Below are 11,559 nucleotides of genomic sequence, written 5' to 3'. Positions count from 1 at the left end.
AAAAGTACCAAAAGGGCAAGTAAAAGTAGTCTTTGATTGATCCTTAGTTGACATAGGTATTTGAGAGAAACTAGAATAACCATCTAGAAAGAAAAAAGGGTATGTTTGGATAATCTTTCTAGCATTTGATCAATAAAAGGTAAGGGGTAATGATCCTTTTTAGTGGCCTTATTTAATTTACAGAAATCAATTACCATCCTATAACCTGTAATTATTGTTTGAGGAATCAATTCATCTTTATCATTAGGAACGACAGTAATACCTCCCTTCTTAGGGACACAATGGACAGGACTTACCCATTAACTATCAGCAACGGGATAGAGTATACCTGCCTCAAGGAGCTTTAGTATTTCTTTTCTTACCACTTCTTTCATTTTAGGATTCAGCCGTCGTTGATGATCACGAACTGGTTTAGCATCTTCTTCCAAATTTATTTTATGTTGACATAGAGTGGGACTAATGCCCTTAAGATCATCAAGAGTATACCCAATAGTAGCAAGGTGCTTCTTCAGAGTTTTCAATAATCTCTCTTCCTCATGCTCTGAAAGGTTAGCATTAATAATAACAGGATATATCTTTTTCTCATCAAGGTAAGCATATTTAAGTGTATCAGGCAACGGTTTAAGCTCATACACGGGATCATCCTTGGGTGCAGGAGGATCCCCTAGGATTTCAACAGGTAAATTGTGTTTCAGAATGGGTTCCTGTTTAAAGAACACTTCATCTATTTCCCTTCTTTCATTCATAAACATATCATTTTCATGGTCTAGCAAATATTGTTCTAAAGGATCACTAGGAGGTGCGGCAATAGAAGCAAGACCAATAATTTCATCCTTACTAGGTAATTGTTCTTCACGGTGTTGTCTACTAAATTTAGAGAAATTAAATTCATGAGACATATCATCTAAACCGATAGTAACAACATCATTTTTGCAATCTATCTTAGCATTAATAGTGTTCAAGAAGGGTCTAAAATATAATGGGACAAAAGCTATCTTGTGGGGAACCAAGAACAAGAAAATCAGCAGGGTATTTAGTTTTCCCACACAAGACTTCAACATCTCTAACAATTCCCATTGTTGATATAGTATCTCTATTGGCAAGTTAGTTGTGACATCAATATCTTCTATCTCAGCAGGTGCAATATCATGCATAATTTCTTTCTATAAGTTGTAAGGTATTGCACTAGCACTAGCACCCATATCACATAAGCCATGATAACAATGATCACCTATTTTAACAGAAATAACAGGCATGCCTACCACAGGTCTGTTTTTATCTTTAGCACAAGGTTTAGCAATTGTAGCAGTCTCATCAAGGAAATGAATAACATGCCCATCAATATTATCAGACAAGAGATCTTTAACAATAGAAATATTAGGTTCAACTTTAACTTGCTTAGGAGGTGTATATGTTTTAATATTGCTTTTACGAACAGCAGTTGAAGCTTTAGCATGATCCTTTATCCTAATAGGGAAGGGTGGTTGCTCAACATAAGAAGTAGGAACAATAGGATCATTATAAGTGACAATCTTTTATTCAACTTTAATGGGTGCAGCTACTTTTACTTCTATGAGAGGATGATATTTAAACCACTTCTCCTTGGGGAGATCAACATAAGTAGCAAAAGATTCACAGAAAGAAGCTACTATCTCAGAGTCAAGTCCATATTTAGTGCTAAATTTACGGAAAACATCGGTATCCATAAAAGATTCAGCACAATCAAACTTAGGTGTCTTACCTGACTCCTTACCTTTGTCGAGGTCCCAATCTTCAGAGTTGCATTTAATTCTTTCAAATAAATCCCATTTGAATTTAATAGTCTTCATCATAAAAGAGCCAGCACAAGAAGTATCAAGCATGGTGCGATTGTTATCAGAAAGCCGAGCATATAAATTTTGAACAATCATCTCTCTTGAGAGCTCATGATTGGGGCATGAATATAACATTGATTTAAGCCTCCCCCAAGCTTGAGCGATGCTTTTTCCTTCGCGTGGCAAAAATTATATATATAATTGCGATCACGAGGAACAAGATGCATAGGATAAATCTTCTGATGAAATTCCAATTTCAATCGTTTGTAGTTCCATGACCCCGTATCATCACATAGCCCGTACCATGTCAATGCATCTTCCCTCAAAGATAAAGGGAAGACCTTCTTCTTAACAACATCTTCCGGGTACACCTGCAAGCTTAAATAATCCACGAACTTCATCAACATATATTAGGTGCTCATTAGGATGCATTGTTCCATCTCCTGCAAAAGGATTAGCTAGTAGTTTTTCTAACATACCCGGAGGAAATTCAAAGCAAACATTTTCATTTTCATTTTCAGTAGGTTCAGTAGGTTGAGGAGCAACTCTATGCTCTACTGGTCGGGGTGAAGATACCCCGAACAAGCCCCTCAGAGGATTACTTGCCATAGTAATAAGTGACAGTAAATTTCAGCACACTATATAAATTTTTCCTTACCAAATTCCACCTACCAAAGGTGCTTCACTCCCCGGCAACGGCGCCAGAACAGAGTCATGATGACACACAAGTATAGGTGATCTATCGTAGTCCTTTCCATAAGTAAGAGTGTCAAACCCAACGAGGAGCAGAAGGAAATTAATGATAAGCGGTTTCCAGCAAGGTATTCTCTGCAAGTACTGAAATAAGTGGTAACAGATAGTTTTGTGTTAGGATAATTTGTAACGAGTAACAAGTAACAAAAGTAAACAAAGTGCAGCAAGGTGGCCCAATCCTTTTTGTAGCAAAGGACAAGCCTGGACAAACTCTTATATAGAGAAAAGCGCTCCCGGGGACACATGTGAATATCGTCAAGCTAGTTTTCATCACGTTCATATGATTCGCGTTAGGTACTTTGATAATATTATATGTCGGTGGACCGGTCACTACTAGGAAAAGGGCAATAGATGAAATTGACACTAATGGCACACCAGACATGTGGTGCGCCACTACTATATAGAAGTGGCGCACCAGATATGAGTGCGCCATTAGTGTCCATATTACTAATGGCGCACCTGGTGTCTGGTGCGCCATTACTAGTTTTGTCCTGTCCCCATACCCCTCCCCCGACTTAGCAGTGGCGCACCAGGGGAAAGTGCGCCATTACTAGTTTTAACTAGTAATGGCGCACCAGTAAGAGATGCGCCATTGCTATCTATACGTATGGCACACCCCTACCAGTGCGCCATTGCTATCACGTTCTCTCCCCTCCCCTTCCTCCTGACACACCCACCCACCTCCCTCGACTTTGATTTAGATCGGGAAGCCCCGGCCGCCCGCCTTTTCCTCTCCCTCCCGACCACGGCGAGCCCCCTTCCCCCTCCCTCATACCAGATCCAGGGCATGGAGCTGTGGTGAGCTCCTTCCCCAACCCTCCTCACCAGATCCAGAGGAGAGCTGGTGACCACATCCTCCGACGAGGGTGTTGCTCCGGGGTGTGGAGGCCGCCGAGCTGCAGGAGGAGGAGCTCCCCGCCAGCCCAAGGACCTAGATCCAGCCGCCATGGCCATATCCGGGCTTCCAGATCCTCGTCGTCGTTGAGCTAGCCCATGATTGATGAACGGCGGCGGATCCGGCGGCAAGGCCAAGGTGCCGCAGGCGATGGCGCCGGTGGAGGGTGGTTTCTTCTCCACATCCACGCGCCGGGAGAGGAAGCAGCCTCTGCATTGTTCTGCACCAAGTTCGGCAAGGGGGGACGCGCGGCCGTCCTCCTCCTGCTCTGCATCCATGGCACTCATCTCGAAAGGTACCGTGCCTCTCCCGCATTAATCCTGCTTCTGAATCGATCTGCACAGCTGATTTTTGCCTATTGCTCTGTTTGCCTGCAGGGGAGGTACCGCTGGAGCTCTAAGGCGGCCTCAAACACCACCGATCTGGTCGGAGGTTGGGCAGATAAGGCCCTGCGTCTCCTGCTCCTTCCCATGTACGTGTTCATCCCAGTCTCTGACTCTCTGTCCAGACTTAACTACGTAGCGGCTACCTAGTATGGATATGATTACGAGCTAGCCGGATTGGATTATGTAGCCTACCTCAATGCTTAATTAGTCTGGCGGTTTCTTGCACGCATACATGCATGCATCATGGTAGAGAATTGAAATCACTAGCTCTAGCTACTTCGTGGTTGAATGGTTTGCATTGCAGTGTACGATCAAATTCTATACATCTAACATTTGATGAACTAGATGCAGCTTGCTTTTGATTCAGATGATTTATATCCTGTATGTTGTGCAAATCGGAGAGATCCAGAATGCTTTTCTCATGTATTTTTGTTATCTCAGGTATGGATTTGGGGCGTATTTCAAGCAGGTAATAACCTACTCTGATGCTTTCGGTAAGTGTGCCACCCCTATCCTCAAGGAGGTAATAATTAATCATTTATGAGCTGATGGACAACAATTACTCTATTCTTCCACCATTGCATCACGCAATCAAATGTCATCATGTATCAATGATGTGAATATGTGAAAAAAATCGTCTGTGCTCTGTTTTCTTATTTGGATGAAAACCAGGCAGTGTAGTTATTTTTTATAGTTTATACACATACTGCATGATTAATTAAAGGTTGTAACCTCACTGTCACGCTAATGGACGCAAAAAAGAAGAGTGGTAGTACTATCAATGGTTCAGTCAGCGCCTCAACAGCGTCTGCACTATTTCTGATATTGTTTTTCAGTATCTTTTTTCTGCACCTTTCTCTTTCAGTTCTTAGTGCTGCTGCCCCATGAACACATTTTTTAATTTGACTGTACATTCAAATGAAGCCTTTGTTAAGTATACACTCCAAAATTCAGTTAATAGTAGCCTAACTGAATTTTCTGTTTCTGAATTTATAAACTCACTTTATATTCAGTTTATAAATTAATAGTAGCTTCAAAATTAAGTATCATTCGCATGGATCAACTGTTATTTTATTTTGTGGAGGATAAAGTTCAGATCATGAATAATGGCATTACAAGTGAACTTGGCACAATTACACATGTCCTGAACCTCATAGAATCTGACACTAGCAAGTCTTCATTGGCATGCAAGTACTACTTTTACATTGTCATGACAGGAACAATTAATTTGACATGTATCATTGGTACTGCTAAAACATTTCGTTCATGTTTCAACAAATTTGGTGAAGACCACTTCATATGTATTTTGCATATATGAATTATCTCCTGTTGCTTTCTAAGATGTTAGTTCTTTCAGTTCTAGCCCTCCTATCTTTAATTCCTGGCTGCTGGACTACCTGCAGGACAACGAGTTCATTTGCGGCAGCTATCGCTGTGAGCAGTCCGTCCACAACGCGCTCTGCAGCGTCTTCGCCGGGCACAACGAGATCCTCAATGTCTGGAAGTAAGTCACCGGCCATCTGTTTCCTGATGAATTTTCTTTCTAGCTCAATGCGATCGGATCTGACTAGTATGTTTAGATTTACTCTTGTTTTCTTTTCAAATAGTACTAGTAGTCTATATTCCAGCTGTGCGACTACCTGTAGCCACTTGAACCGATGAGAATTCTTCAAGCCTACCTATAGCCACTTGAACAAATGTCTATCTGAAATCTGCTCATCTAAAAAATCCAAGTGGAGTAGTATACTGGTAGTATAGTATAACAATATTATCAAAAGGTAAATGCCATGATTATTTAGCTCTGTCAGATAAATACTCGCCGAAAGTGGGCTCCTAGCTATCAAAATTCATTTCCATTATAATCTTACTCATACAATATTCACACCATGTAATTCTGGAAATATATGCTCATATCTAGTTCTGCATAAAAAATGACAGTATTGACATGTTATAAATAGTTTGTTTGTGTTTCTGTTTATTTTGTTACATTTTGCAGCGATAAAGTGAAGAAAAAGAAGAAAATATTACTAGAAGATTAGTTTTAGGATTTTCTTTTATTTCCTTGCAATTTTCCTTTTATTGGAAACTTGTAAAGACATTGTAATATTCTTACTATAATAAAAATTATGATTCTATTTCATTTTTTGTTTTTAAATTATTTTTCCTTATAGGTTGTTTTCTGTAAATTTAGATTTTTTTTTGTTTTCCAAATACATTACTAGTGGCGCATTTAAGCTCTTATTAGTGGCGCACCTTCCTTTATTACTAGTGGCGCACCTATAAGGTTATTAGTGGCGCACCTGGAGGGAATACCAATGGAGCACCGAATGGAATACTAATGGCGCACCAGTGGTGCGCTATTAGTAAAAATTACTAGCGGCGTGCTACTAATGGCGCACCGGTGATGCGCCATTAGTAGGCAAAACCGGTGCACCATTAGTAGGCCTTTTCCTAGTAGTGGGTGCTTCGGTAATGTCCTTACTTGGACAAGCATCCCACTTATGATTAACCTCTATTGCAAGCATCCGCAACTACAACAAAAGTACTAAGGTAAACCTAACCATAGCATGAAACATATGGATCCAAATCAGCCCCTTACGAAGCAATGCATAAACTAGGGTTTAAGCTTCTATCACTCTAGCAACCCATCATCTACTTATTACTCCCCAATGCCTTCCTCTAGGCCCAAATAATGGTGAAGTGTCATGTAGTCGACGTTCACATGACACCACTAGAGGGATGACAACATACATCTCATCAAAATATCGAACGAAGACCAAATTCACATGACTACTAATAGCAAGACTTCTCCCATGTCCCCAGGAACAAACGTAACTACTCACAAAGTATATTCATGTTCATAATCAGAGGGGTATTAATATGCATATAGGCTGAACATATGATATTCCACCAATTAAACCAACTAGCATCAACTACAAGGAGTAATTAACACTACTAGCAACCCACATTTACCAATCCCGGACTTGGAGACAAGAATTGGATACAAGAGATGAACTAGGGTTTTGAGAGGAGATGGTGTTGGTGAAGATGTTGATGGAGATTGCCCTCTCCCGATGAGAGGACCGTTGGTGATGATGATGGCGATGATTTCCCCCTCCCGGAGGGAAGTTTCCCCGGCAGAACAGCTCCGCGAGAGCCCTAGATTGGTTCCGCCAAGGTTCCGCCTCGTGGCAGCAGAGTTTCATCCGAGAAGATGGCTTCTGATTTTTTTCTCATCAAAAGAACTCATATAGAAGAAGATGATCATCGGAGGGCCACCAAGGGGCCCACGAGGTAGGGGGCGCGCCCAAGGGGGTAGGGCGCCCCCCACCCTCGTGGGCAGGGTGTGGCCACCCTGGTGAACTTCTTGCACTCGGTATTTTTTATATATTCTGAAAACGTCTTCCGTGAAGTTTCAGGACTTTTGGAGCTGTGCAGAATAGGTCTCTAATTTTTGCTCCTTTTCCAGGCCAGAATCCCAGCTGCGGGCATTCTCCCTCTTCATGTAAACCTTGTAAAATAAGAGAGAGTAGGCATAGGTATTGTGACATAATGTGTAATAACAGCACATAATGCAATAAATATCGATATAAAAGCATGATGCGAAATGGACGTATCATCTCCCTGGCAGCGCTTTCTTTAAAGCCATTAAGATAGGCATATAATGCTCAAGTAATGAATCCACCCGGATCCCAAGGCATATCAAAGCCAATTTTAATTAACAAAGATTTGTAATTTAGTAGTGAGCACAAAGCAACATATATCATGTAACTACGAAATCTAACTCTCTTCCTATGCATCGGCATGTCATAAAAGAACAATTCTTGCACACATAGTAAAGGCCAATGCATAGTATAAACAGTTTCTTGCAATTTTACCATGTTGGAAACATAGAGAGGTGGAGATATAGTTCCTCTCTCATAATAATTGCAAGTAGGAGCAGCAAGCACATGCATATTATATTCATCAAAATCATCATGTGCAACGGTATAAGGCAACCCATCAATATAATCCTTAATAAGGTAAACTTCTCCCATATAGTGTAGTTGGGAGAATTCAAAAAGATAATAGGACTATCATGTGTGGGTGCAATAGCAACAATTTCATGTTTAACATAAGGAACAATAGAAAGTTCATCTCCATAAGCATAATTCATATTGGCATCTTGGCCACAAGCATAGCAAGCATCATCAAAAAGGGATATTTGAAAAGAATCAATGGGATCATAGCAATTATCATAGTATTCATCCTTCGGTAAGCATGAAGGGGAATTAAACAATGTATGAGTTGAAGAGTTACTCTCATTAGAAGGTAGGCACGGGTGATCAATCCGCTATTCCTCCTTTTGTTCTTCGCTCTCCTCCTCATCTTTTTCATCCAATTAGCTCACAGTTTCATCAACATCTTCTTCCATAGATTCCTGCAAAATATTAGTCTCTTCTTGGACAGCGGAGACTTTCTTAATAAGCATATTAATATAGGAATTATATTCATAATTATCATAGCAATATTTTAGGATAGATAAATTTTCAGGCCTATAAACATCATCATAAAAAGCTTCATACTTTTCATACAAAGATTCAATTTCATAAGCACCCTTAAAAGCAACAAATTCTTCTATTTGTTCCACATCATAGTAATCATATATACCTCTAGCATAAGAAGCTAAGGTTTCATTATCATTAAATTCACATGAAAAGGGAAGGTGTGGGGCCTTCATCCAAGAGCAACAAGTATAATCATATCTCAAACATAGTTGCCTAGCATACCAACACAATATATACATTTTATCCCATAATAGTTTCCCTTTTTGTGTCAAGCGATAATCCCTAAAGTATTCACGTTGATCCAACATTACTCCCATTACCAGATTGAATGAGGTTTTCTCAGGATTATCAAAGTGGTACATAATATTTTTCACATATTGAGCATCGAGGGTTTTAGGAGGTTCCCCATCTCCATGAGTAGCAGGTACACCTAATTTTTTCGGTATTTCGTGTTCCATATCCGTAACTAAAGATAGAGAACAACTAAGAACAGCAAATAAAAATTACTTAGTGATAAAGCAAACAAGCACACACGAGAATATTCACCCCATGCTATTGCTCCCCGGCAATGGCACCAGAAAAGGTCTTGATAACCCACAAGTATAGGGGATCGCAACACTTTTCGATAAGTAAGAGTGTCGAACCCAACGAGGAGCTAAAGGCAGAACAAATATTCCCTCAAGTTCTATCGACCACGGATACAACTCTATGCACGCTTGACGTTCGCTTTACCTAGAACAAGTATGAAACTAGAAGTACTTTGTAGGTGTTGTTGGATAGGTTTGCAAGATAATAAATATTACGTAAATAAAAAGTAGTGGTTGTTTAGATAAAGACACAACTAAATTAGTTTTAGTAAAGAGCTTTTTGTTACGAGAAAGTTATTTGTCCCTAGGCACTCGATAACTCGACCGGTAATCACTATTGCAATTTTATATGAGGGAGAGGCATAAGCTAACATACTTTCTCTACTTGGATCATATGCACTTATGATTGGAACTCTAGCAAGCATCTGCAACTACTAAAGATCATTAAGGTAAAACCCGACTGTCGGTGTCAAAACCGGCGGATCTCGGGTAGGGGGTCCCGAACTGTGCGTCTAGGCCGGACGGTAACAGGAGGTAGGGGACACGATGTTTTACCCAGGTTCGGGCCCTCTTGATGGAGGTAAAACCCTACGTCCTGCTTGATTAATATTGATGATATGGGTAGTACAAGAGTAGATCTACCACGAGATCAGAGAGGCTAAACCCTAGAAGCTAGCCTATGGTATGATTGTATGTTGTGATTGTTGTCCTACGGACTAAAAACCCTTCGGTTTATATAGACACCGGAGAGGGTTAGGGTTACACATGGTCGGTTACAAAGGAGGAGATATCCATATCCGTATTGCCTAGCTTTCCTTCCACGCCAAGTAGAGTCCCATCCGGACACGAGACGAAGTCTTCAATCTTGTATCTTCATAGTATAGCAGTCCGGCCAAAGGAGATAGTCCGGCTGTCCGGAGACCCCCTAATCCAGGACTCCCTCAGTAGCCCCTGAACCAGGCTTCAATGATGATGAGTCCGGCGCACAGTATTGTCTTCAGCATTGCAAGGCGGGTTCCTTCTCCGAATACATCACAGAAGAATTTGAATACGAGGATAGTGTCTGACCATGCAAAATAAGTTCCACATTCCATCGCAGAGAGAATACTATTTTCGCAGATCTAATTTGCTGGCTTGTTCTGGTAGCATGATGTTATGTCATGGCCCGGTGATTATTCGACCCGTTCCTTTTAACCAGCCCCGCATGTAACGCGAGGCAGTTTTTCGACATGTCTTGTCAAAGCAGAAATCGTGTCCCCTTATAACGGGATTCTCATCAATATGGGCATGGGTAACCCAACCACGCCATCAATTGCGGCGCTTGGGGATAAGCGAGTTTTACAAGGCAAGTGGGGACGCTTAGTTTTGTCCCCCCATATAAAGGGATAAGGATTCACCTTTCTATCCACGCCTTCTTCCTCCTTTGCTCATCTGTTTTCGCATACTCGAGCTCTAGCGCCCAAGCCCACACTTCCGCCTCAACCCTCTCCAACCATGTCCGGAGCGGGAGGCATGTGGATGGTCTCCTCCTTCACGGAGGGAGACATCAAGAAACTGAGGAGAGCGGAATACCTGTCCGATGGCATCGCGCACCGGCTCCCTGATGAGGGGCAGCTCATCCCCACCCCCAGGCCCTATGAGAGGGTAGTATTCCTCACCCATTTCCTCCGCGGACTGGGATTCCCTCTCCATCCCTTCGTACGGGGGCTCATGTTTTATTACGGCCTGGATTTCCACGATCTGGCCCCGAATGAGGCGGCCACGAGGTACGGAGGCGTGCCCAGGGGGTAGGCGCGCCCCCACCCTCATGGGCCCCTCGTGGCTCCACCGACCTACTTCTTTCGCCTATATATACTCATATACCCTGAAAACATCTGAGGGCACCACGAAACCCTATTTCCACCGTCGTAACCTTCTGTACCCGTGAGATCCCATCTTGGGGCCTTTTCCGGCGCTCCGCCGGAGGGGGAATCGATCACGGAGGGCTTCTACATCAAAACCATAGCCTCTCCGATGATGTGTGAGTAGTTTACCATAGACCTTCGGGTCCATAGTTATTAGCTAGATGGCTTCTTCTCTCTATTTGGATCTCAATACAAAGTTCTCGTCAATTCTCTTGGGGATCTATTCGATGTAATTCTTTTTGCGGTGGGTTTGTTGAGATCCGATGAATTGTTGGTTTATGATCAAGATTATCTATGAAAAATATTTGGTTCTTCTCTAAATTCTTATATGCATGATTTAAATATCTTTGCAAGTCTCTTCAAATTATCAGTTTTGTTTGGCCTACTAGATTGATCTTTCTTGCAATGGGAGAAGTGCTTAGCTTTGGGTTCAATCTTGCAGTGTCCTTTCCCAGTGATAGCAGGGGCAGCAAGGGACGCATTGTATTGTTGCCATCGAGGATAAAAAGATGGGGTTTATATCATATTGCTTGAGTTATCCCTCTACGTCATGTCATCTTGCTTAATGCGTCACTCTGTTCTTATGAAGTTAATACTCTAGATGCATGCTGGATAGCGCACTAGTAGGAAAAGGCCTACTAATGGCGCACCTAATTTGGCCATTAATGGCGCA

This window comes from Triticum urartu, chromosome 6A (genome assembly GCF_056163025.1).
Source record: "Triticum urartu cultivar PI428250 chromosome 6A, HENAU_Tu73, whole genome shotgun sequence".
Classification (NCBI taxonomy): Eukaryota; Viridiplantae; Streptophyta; class Magnoliopsida; order Poales; family Poaceae; genus Triticum; species Triticum urartu.
Note: the sequence above shows the minus strand (reverse complement) of the source record.